Source organism: Lagopus muta, chromosome 10 (genome assembly GCF_023343835.1).
Source record: "Lagopus muta isolate bLagMut1 chromosome 10, bLagMut1 primary, whole genome shotgun sequence".
NCBI classification, from domain to species: Eukaryota; Metazoa; Chordata; class Aves; order Galliformes; family Phasianidae; genus Lagopus; species Lagopus muta.
The window spans coordinates 15,160,797-15,179,752 of NC_064442.1; the positions used below are offsets into that span (position 1 = coordinate 15,160,797).

At 40.6% G+C, this 18,956-nt stretch overlaps 1 long non-coding RNA gene across 2 annotated transcripts in view; it reads right to left on the reverse strand.

Moving 5' to 3' along the window:
* Window positions 1–7,066: 7,066 nt before the first annotated feature.
* LOC125698042 (uncharacterized) overlaps window positions 7,067–18,956 on the reverse strand; it is a 48,283-nt gene continuing 36,393 nt past the window's right edge. The window contains exon 3 of one of the 2 annotated variants that reach the window (XR_007379057.1): window positions 7,067–7,255. This is a non-coding gene — a long non-coding RNA (uncharacterized LOC125698042). Of the gene's footprint in view, window positions 7,256–9,864; window positions 9,974–18,956 lie in introns of those variants that run through there. The other variant, XR_007379058.1, reaches the window with a different exon arrangement.

An 18,956-nucleotide genomic window follows, 5' to 3' on the forward strand; every position in this document is an offset into this window, starting at 1 on the left:
CATCAGGTCGTGTCCAAGCCACACTTATTTCCTGCCTCCCTTGCCTGCATTCTTATTCTGAGGGATAGACAGCTCCTGCACTCTCAGAAAGGCATCCTTAAAGAGCAGCCAGTTTTGCTCAACTCCTTTGTCTCTAAGAACTTCTTCCCAGGAGATCTTGTGCAACAATTCTGTAAACAGCCTGAAGCTAGCTCTCCTGAAGTTCAGGGTCCTGACTGCACTCTTTGCCAGGTATGCATTCCTTGAAATCACAAACGCAACCAGAGCACAGTTGCTGCAGCCCAGGCTGCCTCCAATCTTCATATCTTTAATGATCTCCTCCATATTGGTGAGTACCAGATCCAGCAATGCTTCATCTCTGCTCGGTCTGTCGAATACTTGAACCTGAAAGTTATCATCAGTGGACTCCAGGAATCTCATGGATCCCTTCCAGCTTGTCACCCCTAATTTTATCTCACAGACTCTCTGTTTTTTTCTGGCTGTTTCTCAGAGGGAGCTGCTTGCAGTCAATCCACTCCTTAACATAGAGGGCAACTCCCCCATCCCTCCTGCTTGCCTATTGCTTCAAAAAAGCTTATAACCTCAATTGTATTGTCCCAATAATGTGAATCACCTCACGTTTCTGTGATGGCAATATGATCGAAGTTTTCTGAGTGCACTATGGCTTATAACTCCCCTTGCTTATTTCCCATGCTGCACACCTCAGTATAGAGGCACTTCAGCTGGGCTTTCAGACACGCTGCCTTCCTAGAGGAGCCCTCCCACAAACCCCTTGGGGCAAACCCGAGGATTTCCCCCACCACTGCCTAGAGTGACAGCATTCCCTGGCTCTTCTCTGTCACTTTCCCTCAGCAGCTTCCAGAAGTTGGAGTAACTTCTGAAGCTAACATTGGTACTATTTTTCTGCTGTGGATTTGGCAAAGCAGAAGTCATTTGTTCAATATGGAAGTTGGTCTCAGATTCACATTCGTTTAATCACTGCATGTCAAAGGATAGGTCAAGTAATTTCTGGACAGCAGAAATTTAGAAATTGAAGAGTTTGAAAGAGAAAAAATGCACATGCACCCTTCCTAACCAGATGATAAGCTCAAGCGCATATTCAATATCTGGGGTTTTGGAATACACTAAAGCTGGGAATTATGCCTATTTGGACAGGCAGTAATTTTATGTTAGATTTCTACTAGCTCACAAGTACCCCAAATAATCAAACTTCACAAATGATAGAGAAAGCAGAGAGAATTCTCTTTGTTCTATTCTCCAATCCAAAATGTTAAAGACATGCAATAATCACTGAAATTAGTCTTTCATTGCCACTAAGGAAATTAGTTCATGAAAGTGTTTTGTTGCTGTTTATCATTTCTGCCTAAAGATGCTGATCTTTGTATTGCTTACTACCTGTTTTGTCACCTAACATGACAACCTTCGGGCTGATTCTCCATGGCGGCCTGAAGAAAGGATTTGGTTGCAATCTTTGCTCTGCTGCATGTGTTTTATGGGGGTTAAAAAAGCTGCAGGAGTCATGACCAACTTCTTTGGCTATTAGATGTACAAGTGTAAGAAACAGAGCTGTTGAATCAGCTGAGTTCCGTTCACCTGTGTCTGACATGGGCCCTCATAGAAACTGCACTGACTTCTTCAGTTTCAGTCCCATCCCTACACCAATAACTTTCCATTGGTTTTCTAACCTACTTTGTTCTTTACCACATTAACTCTTCCATCTGGAGATTCCAAGAATCTCTGACCCATGGAGAAAGCCAGACAGAGTGTTTGTGGGCATCTATGTCTGCCAATACGACAGGCTGTAAGATAGCAAACACTTGGGAAACCCAATAAAGCCAGATGGTTTGTTAAAACATATGTTATATAAGAGCACAGCCTGTAGGCACCCTGAAGAAGACAAGCCTATGGCTAATACTGGCATCAAGGAACAACTGAAATCACATAGGAATCACTTCAACTAAGAGCAAAACCTAACCTGCAGATTCATGCAGGGAAGTGCAGATGAGATTAAATCTGTTCGAAAGCACAAATTAAAATTAATTCCCCAAATCAGAGACAGAGATGCAAAATTTGCATGCCAGCAAGTGTTTTCCAACTTCCTAAAATCTGTCTCTCTCTACACGGAGTAATACGGATCACACATTATGAGCACAACCTGTTTTTAACTCCTTTCAGTGACTGAAGTCCAGACTTTTGCTTCTGCTTACAAAGTGCTCAACTCTGTTGTTGCTAGCAGAAGCCCTCAGAGAACCTAAATATTTACAAGGCCTAAATATTTACACAAATCTTGAAAGCTAGATTGATACTACATATTTTGTGTATTAACCATTTATCTTTGTATCACATTTCAGATTAAATATAATTAAGTATGCAAAAATAGTTTGGATGTACTGAACACATAGAAGCATGATTGTTCCTTTCTTGTATGGCCTTCCACCAGGCAGCTTTCCACACATGTTACTAAAAGTGCTCTCTGTGGTGGGAGGTAACTACATGAATAACCGTATGGGGCAGGTATTCCTTTCTAGAGGAAGCAAAAATGTATGAAACACTTTAATAAAGAGTGCTGATAGGAGCAAAGGACAAGCATGAGAGTGAATCTAAATTAACAAATTCCCATTTGGTTCCACAGCTTTACACCTTGGCTGCTGCACAAATAGCAAAGCACCAAACTGAGACCCCAAAGGAAAGGACACAATTCTGCACTAGATCTATGAGCAAAGAGGACATGAATGTGTCAGCAGAATCCATCAAAAATACACCTTACCATTTTGGTTTATATGCACCCTAGAGCCAGGTGACCTGGACAGTCTGAACAGAATAGATGTCAAGACAGGCAGCCTTTACTGCTTTTCCTTATAAATGGACTACTAACAGCTACCACATTTCTCTTTAATTGAGCAAGCAGCTTGTTTGTCAGCTGATGTACATCTGCTGATCATTTTTATTCCTGGGACTCCGGGAAGCCACAGAAGTTCCAAAATTGCCAACAGCAGGTAAATAACAAGAACAAAATAAGGAACTCCAGCAGAAGGTAAAGAAAAGGCATTTTAAATTTCTGAATTTCACTGGATAAAATAACCGAGAGTGGGCAATTATGGTGTTTCTACTGCTATTCCTGCTAGCAGGTTATTGGCATTGTCAATGGGAACAAATTCTTTCCGGGTAATAGCATAACTTTTACATTGAGTTGTTATGGCTCAATCATTTTCAAGAAAGCAAAGAACATACTAGGGACCAAGGTAATTTTGCTGGTTTATCACTAACATAAACACTAAGTGGGAAGTCGTGTGAAATGATCTCTGTGTGTTTGTTTTGAAAGTTACAAGTATTACACTATTCCTTAACTCAATTCCTTCAAGACTCCCTTCTTTTCCTGTGCCCTTCCTGTCCGAATCCTAACTTTTCATCAAGGAAGCTGATTTCTTAGCACTGCTATGGAACACAAACCCTTTCAAATTTCCTAGTGATAGCGAGGCTAGGATGCTCTTTGTATATGCTACTTAAATGAATTAAATCAACTCAAATGTGTGATCTCTCCAGACAAAGATGAAGGTTACATAGTTTAAGGATGAAATATAGACCATCCTCTACAAAAGCACTGTGTTGCAGTTTAATTAAAAGAATTCATTAAAGTCGTGCTCCATCCTAGGTAATTAGTATGCATAATTTATGCTTTGCCTAATACACAAGGGCAGTAGCCTGAATAATAAACTCAAGTTAACCTTAAGTGGAAGAAATTGAATGGTCAGATGTTTATTTAGCTCAGGTTTGCTCAAGAGCTAAGGTTAAAGAGGTGAAATTCTGTTATAGTTAATTAATTTCTTCAATTTTCTTCATAAAATGCTGCCTACCAAGTGGGATGAAAGGTTTTTTTCTTTTCTTAATGAAGGATATCTCTCGCCCACATCAGTTACCAGCTCTGTTGCACAGTCTGTGATGATGTAGACGCAGTTTCTAGTAAGGACCTAACCTGAAAGTAGGTAGCCCTGGAAATTTTCAGTGAGACCCAAGTGTAGCAAAAGGCTCCAACACCAACCCTCAAAGGAAGGGCTTTGTAATCTGAAGTCACTGGCTTTCACAGCACCCTGATCTACTGCCCTTCCTACCTCATCTTCCAGCTCCCGCCTCTCTTTGGATTGATGTAACTTCAGTCGCATTGCCTCACTGCAAACCAAACCAGGACACTGATGTGACCAAGCAAAAGCAAAGTGATACAACACACTTTATTTTGATGAACTATTTTCCATAGGATTCAGTTCACAATATGCTTAAACATGCCATCACGTCATTTCTGAGTGCCCACAAAAGGATCAGCAGTGACTCGAGTTGGAACTGCTGCTGAATACCTTAGCAACCTTACATCCATCGAGCACTAAGCACCTGTTCATAAAGCAGAGAACTGAAAGCCAGGCCTATGACTTGCAGATCCTGTGAAAAGCTACAAGGATGTCAGGCAGATTTGTAATAGGCAGATGGAAAGAAGGCCAGAAAGAGTTAGATGTCTCAGAACAGATTTGTTGCTTTCCTAGAGGAATTCTGAAGTTCAGTGACAGAAGAGAAATCTTCCCCAAAGCCTTCTGGTAACAACACAGATCAGAAGACAGTTCTCTCCATCCTGTCAAAACTTTTGCCTTGTGCACTCTCACATTTCTCCCTATTTTATACCCACATTAGGAATTCACCATATTTCCAATCTTTAAAAAAGAAAATCTACGGTTGATTTGTTTTTTTCCTCTGTTGCCTGTGAGTAGGGAAACCCCCTGCGGTGTGTGGGGTTTGGATTAGGCCTAATGGAAGATGCTGAATGGGTTTTATCTTTCCTTCAAATTATTTGATTGCTGCTTCCTATTATTCTTTCATGTTCCAGCAACAGCATAAAAACTGGAGGCATTTGGTAACATGGGGAATCCACAGCCAGAAGCCAGGTCTTTGTGCATCCTCCTCCTGCGATAGTTGCTCTCCTAAGCAGACACGTGACACTTTGTAACTCTCAAATACAGAAGAAAGACTATCTAACCATCTCTGTACTTTCGTTTGTCTGTTTCGTTTTCAGTTGAAGAATAAAGTTATTCTGAGGTATTATCTGCAATAATTTTAGGAGTTTTGCTCCAAAATACATAGATGATGCTAAATCAAATGAGGTATATTCCAAGATGCATCACTAAGGAGCCTTTCTTTGCTTTCTGTTGTATTTATTTGTGCAATGGCCAATAAGGAAACTTCTTCTAAGGGTTAGCTATCATTACTCCACAGCTTTCACTGATGATCCTGGTGTTGGCTTGAACATCTCCCACTACCACATTCACAGTAGAAAGAGATGAACAAATGAGAGTCATCCTGCAGAACCAATTGATATCGGATGGAGGGCCAGGACTCAATCTTACTGAAACTGATGGCAAAACGTGGGCTATAGTTTGCTTTCAAGGAAGCTGAATTTATACTGATTGAAATGGATTCAGCAGTCCCAACAATAATCTGCCTTTCTTTGGATAGGAATGCTTTGTTTGCATGGGCGTCCTTTGGCTTCAGCTGGTAGCACTCAGCTAAGGCTTGACCCCAGAACCTCTGAAGTCTGCACAAGTCTGCGAGTACACAGATTTGGTCGTGCCCCCTGGAATACATAGCAAGAGAGCAGTGCCAGCCATAGAAGCACAGTAACTTTAAAAACTAACGTGTTATTCGTGCTACACATTTCTGAGTTTTTATGCTCTTTTCTAGAAACATTCAGATAACTCAGATTAAATTCTAATAAGTCAAAGTGATGGATGAAAATCATTTTCAGTCACATGTGCACATGCTTTCAAAAATTCATGTGTATGAATTTTAACCATTCAAACACGAAACATAAATAACAGAAGCGTCCAATTTTAAGACCAGCTACAAACTTCTAACAAAACTCACATTTCTAGTACTAAGCAATGACCAGCAGATACAAATGTCTCTTATAATAATTAAACTGCATTTCTTTTTCCAAAATATAAATATTCTCTCGTTTTGAACAAGTATATTTCTGGAAACTCTTACTGACAAAGAAAACAGTGGGAGGACAAGCAAGTTTTACAAAGCGGAATCCACTCTTCCGCTCTTGAACTGGAGTCTCACTCAAAACATCCAAACATACACAAAGCTCACTGCATTACAGAGAGAAACTCGTTTTGCTACAGCTAAGGTACGAAACACGGTCACTCAGTTTCATACAGCTTCACAAAATGCTATTACAACTACTGCTAAATTTGAATATTTTTCTCTTTTTCCATATAATACCATAAAGTAAATTAGACCTTTTCATCATCTGTTACCCAGCAATATGTAAATGCAGAGTTACACTGTAAGTACGGTCCAAATGATCAGGCAGTTCTAGACCTTGGAGAAGCAACTGAATTGGTCAACAAAATTATTTAACTGGAGAACAGAAGCAGAGCAATAGATTTTCTGAAATTAATCAGAATGAATTTCATCGTTATTATTAACTGTAGGACGTAATACTGTGACAGACTTTATTAACTTTATTATTAAGGCTTTTGAAATTGTTTCTAGATGCATGGCTAGATGCACTCCTGAAAAAATTGGACCAATTCCATTAATCTATCAGTTTTCCTATCTGTAAGCTATTTTTTGCTGGCACAGTTTCCCTGAGGTGTCTATGCCCTGCGGGAGCAGCAGGCTTCTTGCCACAGTTGGACCCCCTCCTCCCCATAATGCTACCATCTAGCTTGCTCCATTACTTTTCATAGTGTGGCACAGGTCCAAAGCTCTAACAGCATCACTTCACTGGGCACCTCAAAGGGTGTCAAAGGGTGTTCAGCATATTAAGCCAGATATTTATTTCTCTTGGAGTCTATTTTTAGGTTTATTGAAAATAAAAATAACAAAAATAATTAAAAAAAAAGAGGCACAAACAGAAGCCACTCTTAATACAACAAGTACTCAGCAGCTACCTGCAAGGCTGAGGTGTAACACCAGCTACAGATTCATTATGCTCACTAAATTACACTCATCATTTGAGTTTCAGAACTCCAGTACTTACTTGAGTGAGTAACATCAAATAAGTAAGCAGAGCAGGTGAGTGTAATGCTCAGAGTGGAAGTGCTCTGTGTGGAATCCGGAGCAGCGTTATTTACGAATTCCATCCAGTGTGAATATGCAAGACATGGACATCAATCTTTATCCATTCCAATTACAAACAAAGGTAATCCCATAGTCAAGCATACATTTAGCATTAGATGGTGCATATTTGGGCAGACCTGAGAACCTGAAGGATAAATATTGATATATTAAAACAGAGTCTATTACTCACCTTCTGAATAAACCACTGATTTTAATTTACTTACAATTCTGCAGTAGCATATTTCCAAAGAGGAAATTAGATTTCTGCGTATCATAGCAAATCACAAAGCCAAAATGTCAACTTCATATATCAAGCAATTACTTGTAATGTTTATTTTTGGGGGAAAATTTTTACATATATTTACTTAGAAAGCCACATGGGTCCCTCCAAAATAAATAGGGGCTATAATTCTTGCCAAAAAAATCCACAGTTCCAGAGATCTAGTCATCAATTTCCTGCAGCATTAATGAGGAAAGGCGCTGAGACAGTCATTCATACTGTCTTTATGATAAGACTAACCTACAGGGCAAATCAAGATTAAGGACAAAGGGAAGACAAATGAATAGAATAAAGAAGTAGGTTTTTTAAATTCACCTCCTGATTTTTCTAAACATCTTAAATTTGTAAGTATTACACTCAAAGATCACAATACAAATTATAAATGTTCTCCAGACAAGAGACTACCTAAAAGATGAGGTAAAGAGGTTTGTTTTGTTTTGGTTTTTTTTTTGCTTTTGCATTAAGCATTAAACTTACAGATTTATTAGGCTGGAATTGGGTGGGAAAGCCAGTCCTTAAAAGTTCTGGAAATTGCTACAGGTCATCTTTCCAAGAAGAAAACAGTTGAAATTGAGACAGACAAGGTCAGAAGGTCACGGTAACTCGGTCCTTTAAGGCCGTACTTCAGCACTTCCACATCTCAGCTTTCACACCAACATATTTTTGTTTGCATATTTGCTTTTTTGGCTTCCACGCTACATGGCCAGGAATCAGGAACTTAGTCCACCTTAACCTACAGATAAGTCTGGAGGTGTCTTATCTTACGTACTCAAGAATAATGGATTAGAAGGGGTGGAGAAGCTCACCCCCAAGTATCCAGGACACACAACTCCCCTCATAAGCCATGAGCTGCTCAAGGTGGCCATGCCTAAAATAGTGTGTGACCATACTGTCATAAAGGCCAGCATTAAATACAAGCCTGTCACACACCTGCTCTTTCTCTGCCATAACCAACACACCCATCATCTTGATATCTGGACATCACTTGCTCAAACTTTGTGACACTTCAATGTTTGTAACACTACCTCTTTCTGCTTTTGCCAGGCTGAGCACTTCTATTTCTAACAGACATGTACTGTCATTATGAAATGACAACTTAATGGATGTGGGCTACAGACACTGGAGCTGATTCTGCCAGTGCCAGCCCCAAACCAGAAGTGTGGGGGTCACTCCACACTCAGCCTGGCTGCACGGAACTCAGATGAAACCCAGAAATAGCACAGCAGTGCTGGTGCTAGCCAAGCCACAAGCCTGCCAAGGGTGCTTTCCATCACTGTGAATGTGTCCTCAGCAGCATGCAACTTTGCAATACATATATTATTCCTGCAAACAAGGCTTAGCTTCCATTAGCTAACAGGAGAGCTGTGCAGCTGCAGCTTTTCACTCACAGCACAACCTTTCCAGACAACAACACACCCAGCAAGCCACTGAGACAGGTGATTATATTCTTACCCAGATTGTAAAAAAACAACGGAGGCAAATAGGTGTCATTCACACTGCTTTCATGAAGGATGAGCAAATACCATCAGCATACCTATTTATTCTCAGGTGTGTATTTCAACCCTCTGAGCCATCTTTTTTTCAGTACTTTCTGCTGCCTATCTCCTCCTCTATTTCACAGAGACCATCTCTTTTTCTCTCACAGTAGCTAGTGTGACTGCAATAGAAATCACAGACAAATTTACCACTAAGCCCCTTTAAATGTGCTACTAAGCCCTTCAACTCCTAAGTGATTTAGGAGGTTGGCCCAGCTGATAATATTCTCTAATCCAGACACCGTATGTGTGACCTGATGGAATCCCATCAGCTCTCAGGTTATACTCACTGTTCCAAGGGCACTCTCTTAGGCAGGAATACAACATGTCAGTGTTCCACAGCCCACTGCAGGCTGCTCTATGTGAGCTCTTTTAGTGAGCTGCCCACTTGTGCCAACTCAGCACCATGCCTATGTGGCACAGTATTTCATCCCTTCTGTCCCTGTTTGCCTTATCTAAACATGCAGAAATGCTCCATGTTATGGCTTGGATTTATGAAAGAAGTTTTCCTGTTTAAGTTCAGTATCTAAGCCTCACTCCTCACTGTTTTGGTTGCAGTTTGGTAAGACAGCAGCCTGCAGCAGGAACTTTCCAGCAGATTGCCAGCTGGTAAGGCTTCTTCTTGGGAGATGTTCATATAACCTCCCTGCCAGGTCTTCGTTGTTCAGAAACGTCCAAACCAAGAAATCATCCCTTCTAGCCCTCTCCTTCTGGTCTAACCAGATGGACAAAAGCAACCAAGTAAATGAATAAAGCAGTGAGAAAGAAAATCAAAACAAAAATAATTTCTGATTAGTTTTTGCTTTGCAAAACATTGACGAAATCTCCTGCAAAGCAGGAGCAAGGTTAGGCACAGCCACCAGGACCTCCTGCCAGCCCTGATGGGCAAGAGAAGTGCAGCTCATCAGCATCCTCAGGAGTCCTGCCCACAGCTATGCCAGGGCAGAGGAGTGTGTCTTCTCCATAGCTTGTTTCTTTAGCTGGGAAAAGAAAGGCCCAAAGGCAAGCCAGAGAGCTGATTCAGAGCATGGAGGAGACGATACGGAGCCTGAAAGAAAAATATCAATGTCTCTTGGGAGAAATGCAAATGTATTGGCATAGATGAAGCATGGCAGGCAGGTATGAGCAAATACAAGGGAAGTTTTAGGGTGCCACAAAAGTATTCCAGCAAGTCCAGAGCATGAAATAGAATAACTGAGCTATCAAATAATAAAACCCATCAGCCAGACCCACCGCACCAGCCCCAGTTAGCTTCCTTTTCCTGTCAAACAATAATTTTCTTCTAATTACTCATATTGAATATTGCCAGATTCTTGAAACTCACTTAGAACAGGATCTGCTCAGAGCTTTAAGTGCTACAGAAGTTAAATAGTAGTACCCCATATAGTGCTTCTTGACTGCTTGATGATGCAAATGAGGAACTGAGCCCAGTTTAGGTAACCACAGCTGGGCAGAAACTGCATCACCATGCACACTTAAAAACAAGCTCTCAAATGCCCTGCATGTTGATTATGTTGATATAAAAGGAGATAAGTTGTCATAGAAATTAAGACAAAAAACAAGAACATTTTGCCTTGGAGTTTTAGTCCATAATTTTTTTACACAAAGACTTTTCTGCAGTATCGTGCAGTTACCGATAGATCTCAGACTGAGCCACATGAACATTAACAATGTAACTTGCAGAAGCTGTTCCCCACAAAAATGTCTGCGTTTGGTGCCTTCCATTGAATTTCCACTGATGGAAGGCAAAAATCTTTAGCTGAGGTTGGACCAAAGGAGCTCCGGGCATGCAAACAACATTCATCAAAATGAAGGAAAATAGACCTGTGAACTGTTGCAAAAACAGCGAAAGCAAAGCCAAGGCCTTCTGGCACACTGCTGCCTGAGCAGGAGCTGAGCTAAGAGCAGCTCTGCACATGAAGCTTCATTTGAAATCTTTGCACATCCTTGGAACAGCACATCTGATACCAGCAGGGTTTACTCAGCTCTCCATCCTTCTGAGGGAGATAAATTCACTTCCGTAACAATTTACTGAGTGTCATTCTTTTGGGCTAAAAAAAGAGATCATTTTTACTCTGAATGAACTTGAAAGATCTGGCATATCTCAAACACAAGCATCTTGATTAAAATCTATTCCCTTTCCACTCCTGCAGCACAGAACTGCATATGCCAGCTATATCCTGTCTTCCAGTCCAATGTAGAGAGCATTTCAGAGAGCTGCAGATATACTGTCTGAAGAAAACTGGAAGCTTTCCAGAGGACAGGCAAACTGTAAATGTATGTTACTACCTTTACACAGCTTGTGGCAGTCCTGCCTGATCCGTAGCTCAGTACCCTTCACTCAGTAAGGGATGCTCAGGTGAAGCACCAGCCTTCAGCTACAGTCTGTTCTGGAGCACTGCGAACTGAAACTGCTGAGTTTCACGTGGCTCAGACTGCCTGTTATTCCCAGCAGGATTCGATAACAACCCAGATCTTTCAGAGCTTCCAAACACACAAGTGGGAAACCAGCAAACAGATATTTTGATGTCTGACAGTTTGTGCTGTTCAGTGATCAGGTGCCACCAAGCTTTGCCGCAACTGGCATCACTCTCAGTGATTCCACCACGAAGCTCTGGGAATGTTTCTGAGATGCAGCATTGTGGAGTGCCTCCAGATCAATGAATAACTATTCAAAGCCATTCTTCTGGCTTTGCCGTGACTTTTGGGTGCCTTTCAGGAAAAACAAAAGACGTTCTCTAAAGCAAAATAAATCTCCTCTTCCACCACAAATAACTGCTCCTTTCAGAGAAATGGAAGAAAACCTCAAAACAGAGACAGAAAAATCCAAGGTTTTGGTGATTGCAAGATTTTAACTGTATTTACAGTGGAAAAACTGCATTTCTGAGGCCATGATTATCCCATGAAAGGCTCAGAATTGTACTCGATACTTTCCAAAGTGGGAAGCAAGTCTTTTTGGAGCGAGCTGCAGGGAAAGCAAGCCATTCCCTGGCACAGCAGACAGCTAGGGCAGTCTCCAAGGCAGCCCAGTGGCCATCCGAGAGCCCTGCAGAGCCAGGCTTTCTGCCGTGACAGAGGCGAGAGGCCACAGGAGGCAGCAGTCCTTGCCAGAAACGGCCGCTGCCTCCTCCACGCCCCAGCTCACCGCCAGCTCCCCAGCCCGGCTGTGCCTCTCCCTTTCCACAGCAAGGCGACACCGAACCCCGCCGGGTCACATCCTGTCCTCTTCACAACGGACCTTGCACTGCTGCTGGGGACAGGGGCTAGCAGAGCAAAAAGACAACGGAGAAGAACGTTTAAACCCAGTTTCTGGAAGGTGGCTGTCAGAAGCTGGCTGCAGTTTTCTCCCTGCACAGAGTGCTCAGAGATAAGGTAAGGTGCACAGTGATCCTGAGCACTACTTCAGCCAGGCCGTGGCTCCTTGCAGTCAGGACTGAAGCACTGGGGTGAAACATCTTCAAAAACCATCATCAACGCCTTTGTCTCCTAGAGCAAAGCTGAGACAGCTTTTGCATTACACCTACTTGGTGGGAAACAGTTACAAGAAAAAATGGCAAACAGTTTTGAGAATTAAATCATCGGTTCCACCCAGGAATTACAACAAACATCTACAGACACCGAATTAATTTATTTTATTTTGAGCAAAACTCTCTGTGTAAACGTGCCTGTCCTGGGGAAAAGAAAGGGCTGTCCAGCTTTCACCAGCCCTGCACTTTGCAAGAAGGTATCAACTTCCCTTCGGGTTGCCTTGAAAAGGCCTTGTCTCCCTGATTTACACAGGTATGGCGTGAATGGCTCAGCGGCTGAGGCCTGCTCAGCCAAACACCCATGTGTGCATGAAATTAGAATGTCAACATTTGATTCATGCTGCCAGGCTGTGACTGTGAAACAAATTATGTCAGTGGGTGGCAATTGCAATATTAGTCTAAGCAGATAACATTTAGCTAAAAGGAGGGGCTCAGTTCGCACTCTTCTCCTTACCATTTTAATATGTCAACATCATTAGAATTAGAAGGCCAGGAATTTTGTGAGAATGGAAAAAATACAGAGGCAAGCAAAGATATTAGAGGTTGAGAGCAAGTTTACGATAAAGCATAAGGTAGCACAACCCAAATAAAGGTTCAGCAAATTCCTTGCAGCTCCCCACTGCACACCTTCACTACACACAGTTCAGATTTATCAACAATCTCCTGCCCTATTCCATGATTTTAAAATAGCAAAGATCGATCGCCATGGAATGTAAGTGACAAACAGCACGTGACAAACCTACGGCATGCTGAAAGCTGCATCTTCAGGGCAGAAGTGCCATTTACTAATTAATTTTTTACAAATAAAGCCTTGGAAATGTTCAGCTTGAGCTACCAAACTTTAAAATGCATGGAAACAAGATCATAATCCAGCTTCTCAATTAAAAAGAAATAAAATTAACTTTTAGAAGACTGAAAGAGAAACCAAGTTTTCCTAAGGTGCTCCTAGCATTTCTGAGTTGTTTCCCAGGCAGTCAATCATTTTTGAGATGTGAAGTCAGTATTTTGTTGTACGGACTTTAAAATAAAACATACTTGAAACGAACATACGATACTCAATGTTACCTATTTTTATTATAAAGAGTAAAGAAATAAATACACAAAACTAAATGTACTATAGAGATTTAAAAGACATAGTAAGACTGAGACATAGTATTGCTTTTTTTTCTTGCTTTCCAAATTAATTCCCAATAAGCCCTATGTACCACAAGGCAATTTTGCCACAGAATCCATCATACTTCTAGCTCCTTTTTATTTTCCCTCATTTTAACTAGCAAAATGGCAAAACATCAATTTAAAGTTTTATTTCATAGCAAACACCCACGTTGTTAAAGTTAATGCTGTGAAAAATCCAACTTGTAACAGTGAAATGTTTATAGAAGCAACCATTCATTTAGTTGTAGAACTAGGCTTCAGCTATCAGCTTCATAGTTAATGCTCAGAAAGACAGAGTTTTTAGATGATTCCACTAAAAACTAATCTATCAACTTTATTTTCCAACATATAAAAACTAGCTTTAGCTGAAAGCCATTAAGAGGGAAACAGCTTGCATCCAACTCCTCTGCTCACCACCCTGTGCTACCCGTATTCCAGGGTCATCCCACACCAGTAAGTTTGGCTCAACCCTTCCTCCTTTCGTTTAGTCACTATCAGTGAGCACATCATCAGGTTCAGCCTTACTCTCAAGTGAAGGCAACCAGAATTTCATCGTCAGGTCGAACTCTAACTGCCCTACTCACTAGAAAAATGTCATTGAAGTTAATGAGCCAAATTAATCACTGGCATAACTCCACTGACTCCACCAAGGATCAATGTGATTCAATAGGACTGCTCTGTAGACGGGGATTGGATACACAGACATCAATGGGATCAAGATGGGATACATAATGAGAAATCCAGATCATTTATTCTCCAGACTTCTCGAAGACTGATCTAAATTGACTTCAGAAAACACACATTGTAATAAGACATGTAATGCATGTGGCCGAGCTGCCATTTCACAAGCTCAAAATACTTCAAGTCTGCTGCCAAGATATCTGCTACCAGTGACTTCCAAAGGTCTGGGACAGCTTCCGTCAAGCCACTCAAGTAGGTGATCTTTTAAAAAGTTATGTGAAAAGAGTATAAGAGTTTCAAAATATTTTGCTCCTTGGAAAACACCAAACAGAAGGCGCAGATATAACTGACTCCCTTCTTGCAACTGCACTTGTTTTACCTACTGAGACAGATGCTACAGCGTGACTCTTCCTAATAATAATCAAAAAAACATGGGGAAAAAAAAAAATCACAGTAACAGATTGCAATTTTTCTGCTACTTCACCTACTTCAGGGTATGTGGTTTTGGAATCTTTTCAAAGAGAAGGATTTTTCATTCCAAATCTTCCAGAATTGTTCAAATAAGTACAAAAAAAAAAAAAAAAAAAAACCAGTTCAAAATTGCTTCTGCTTCTTTTTCTCTGCAACATAAACTATTAAACTCTTCCAATGAGTGTGTGTTAAAAGTTACTTCTTTGTCCAAAAACAAACTAACAAAGGAAATACCGTTTTCCATTCATTAACAAAATAATAAGAATATAAAAAGCAAAATAAAAGTAAAAATAAGTGAGGAATTTAAAATAATTTGCATATTTGAACTACTTCATACTGAGGAAAAATGCCTGGGCAGAGCACTGTATCTAATTCTAAAGGCTCAGCTATCCACCCTGTGCACAAAAATAAGCATAAACCATCAAACTTCTCAGAAGGTAATTTGGTGACACTGCCTGCATAGAGGAAAGCAGAAAAGACAGCACTAAGACCGCAGGAAAGGTTCTTTATGGTGTAGTGACAGCCTTGTAACTTCTCCATTATGATGAGAACCACAGCATAAAGATTGCATTATCATCTGTGGTTAACTGTCAAATGCATTTTAATGCTTTATTTGGGAGAGCTAAGTAAAAAAACAAAACAGTCCTCCTCTTCTTAATCTACCCATCTTTGAGAACGTAAACGCAGCTCATACTTGTGTGTCAGCGTGGGGAGTTAACTGTATTCTTTCAGCTTCATGTAAATTCCTGAAGATCAGAGAGCTGAGTAAACAATATTTTGATGTAAACAGATTATCAACATGAGAGGAATGACCGTCTGGTCACCCGTGGGGGTTTATTCACTTAACACTTCCACCCCATAAAGACAATTGTGTGCAATCAATGCATATAGGGCCTTTCACAGAGTTGCTAAGTGATACGTAGTGTCAACAGAAAAATGCGTGATGTACAGAAGGGCTGCTGAACAGCCAAGAGAAAACAACACACATGGATGATATTTTAAACTTAATTCAGTGCGTTATGAAGATTGTGACAGGCACAGTGGCTGAGCAGAAAGCACTGCAAAAATTTGACTTTATAAAGTTGGATCTCCCATGTGTGTAAAGAGTTTAATTTGGTAACAAGTGAATCACAGTGCAGAACAGTAGCTGGTTCAAATAGGAAAAGCCAACCCAGCAGGGAAGCACTGAATATTCATTCATTGGAAGGCACAGCAGTCATTTTACAATCCAGGCTTCAATATATGAGCAGATCGTTTGTCTAAGATTGTATATGCATTCTCTCAGTTTCCAGAGATGAGGAAAATATCTTAGTAAAAGCCCAGAAGCTGTTTTCAACAGTTTCTTCAGAATTTCTAAAGAAAGGGAAGAAGGTTGAATGGCATCACATTGCCCCATACAGCCATGAAAACCTGTTTTGTGGGACATTCTTGAAACCAACCCAGAAAGAAACCCTTAAGAGGTTTTGTATTTATTTACTCATTCTCTCCCACCACCCACTTGATAGGTTTTATATTCAAATGCAAAATATATCTGCCTTTGTTCTAAGGATTCAATCTGATTTTGGTTTGATTTACAGAACAATCCTGAGAAATCTGATCTTTTGCCAGATTTTATTTTCTAATAGCTGTGTGCAGTACGCAGAAAATTTACAATTCTCAAAAGCTTTTCTAAACTGCTTTCAGTACTTCAGCTTAGTGCCATGTTCAAAGCACACAGAGACAGTTCACCGTTTTGGCCAAATACATCCTTCATTGCATCTCTGATCTATTTTCTACAAAACAAATCTTCCAAACTTGCAAAATGCTTTTCTCACAAGCTGTTAGGGAATTCTGTGTTGCTCAGGTTGCTGCCGACAATAAACAGGCAGTGTGAGGCTCCTGGGTGACTGAGTGATTCTGAGTGGATTAAACGTAGCTCAGTCAAATGCATCAAATGAGCCTCACTAAGCTCAGCCATTTCCAAAGTTTCAAAAAGCAATTTTAAAAGTTTGTTTTAAAAAGTTGTGTGTTTTTTTGTTGTTGTTGTTCTTATTTGTTTGGGTTTTTTTCCTTCTTCATAGGTGTTTAACAGTTAAAACACTTGGGGAGGACTTTAAGTGAAAAGATTCTTAGAGAAAATCATCTCCTGAATTGCTGCCTCGATTCAGTTGGATGAAACTGTTAGCAGAGTTCCTGAGCTACAGCTGACCAGCTGCCGTCCCACTCAAACACTCTCCAAATGTATTTGCAGACTTCGGCCCAGCACGCACAGATCAGTGCAACTCTAAATATGCACAAAGTTCATCTGAATGCAATGCGGTAAGTTGAGTTCACACAAAATTATTTGATGTGTTGTTGCTAAAAGTTGCTGATATTTATACATTTCCTATTGGAATAACACCTGGCAGGTAGTAGCAAGGTGTCTTTATTCTCTAAACAGCAAAAATCAGAAATGGTCTCTGCCCTGAAGAGACTGCAAAGTAATGATGGATGCCAGGTGAGAAAAGGATGGGACAAGCAGAGGATCTGGACCCGAGTCAGTGATCTTTAAAGAAAATACAGATAATTCCTTTAAGTGTAAGGCAGAAAAGTGCTGACAAGGAAGGAATCAACCTGTTCGAGAAAAGACGGATAATGAGGTTTGGGATCATCTCAGTAAATCAACTCATACATTGATTAGGCTGCTGGATTTCTAAATTGAAAATATAACAAGCCAATAAAGATAAACTTGGAAATCTCTCTCTGGAAAGGTAGCTGGGTACATAATAGTTTTGAGGATGTGAAAAATGAAGTTCTTTAAGCAATCAGTTTGTAGCTGAATTTTAATTAATAGGTTGAATCTGACCTTCATAGATTATTATTTGTTCTAACCATAAACCTCAAAATGATCTAATGATTTATCAATAATAACAAAATTCAACTCTAAAGAACTGACTTTCATTTTCAGCCTTGATGAATTGACATTGCCTGGAAACTAAGTATAAAAAGAGGTGCTTTCCACGTGAGGAATCTCTCATTCTGGTCAGATAAGCTCTATACAAATGCTGAGATTAGAATATTCTTCTCATGCACTGCAAAGAAAAAAAATTTCCCCAACCAACCCCTAAGCACTACCCATATACTGTCTTATTTTGTCAGACAACAGATTTTGAAGGGTGAACAGAGGAAAAGAGGAGAAAAGGAACAGTCACAAATGGAGCTTGGCTTTCATGGCATCTCAGCAGTCACCTCAGTGCAGCAAACACAGCACTGCTCCCCAGAAAGAATAAATAGGAACTAACACAGATGTGGCTGATACAGTTGCACGCAGCAGGTGCATGAAGAGGTCTCAAATTGGCAGGAAAGTAAATACTTCCAAGGCACTGGTCAGTTCTCATGCTGCCTGGAGTTTTGTAAGCAGCAACACCAGGCCGGATTTTGCTGCTCCGATCTTGCTCGGGCTGTTTAGCAGGAAGACAACCGTGGAATCCTAACTCTTTATGTCAACTCCCTTACAGTAACAAGTTGTTAATCAGAGTTACCAGAGGAGACTGTTCTGGGTTACATTAGGACTGCAATAATTTGGGAATAAATTAGCTATACAGTTAGCTCGTAATAGCTTAGGATAAAATATTTTTCCTTGGTGAAGCACAGTACTCTTTCTAATTTTAGGAAAAAAATAGAAATCTCTATTTACTTATCCCTGCCACTTTTTCTACCAAACATCCTTCTGATGGGAATTTTGCATGTAAGGTTTGCCTTGTTGGACATCCACTTTTGTCTTGAATCACAGTATGTAAAGATACACGCACACACACTCTACTCGGTAACAGTTTATAATGCATGGAGTGAGTGGCAGGCTCTGCTGCAGCTTCATTCCTGAGCCCTCACCTTTTTTTTTCTTAACATTCTGTTTATTGTAAATATTTCCATCCTTCTAGATGCTGCGTTAGAGGGCAACTCAAACAATAGGAGGGAAAGGCTCTCATCTTGCACTAAGCCTTGAAACAGTGCAGAGAAGGCAGGCAGTGCATTTGCAGAGGAGTGCTGGGAGGGGAGGACTCAGCACACAGCCCTGGGCAGCAAGGACAGAGGTGGTTTGGAGAGAAAACATTGTGCCACAGCGATGTCGTGTGAAACCACAAAAGCTAGAAAAAGAAAATTTGTTTCTGGTGTTATGAATTAATGACCCCCAAATGGAATAAACATTGTTCAGTTAAAAATTTTTTTCTTTTTCTT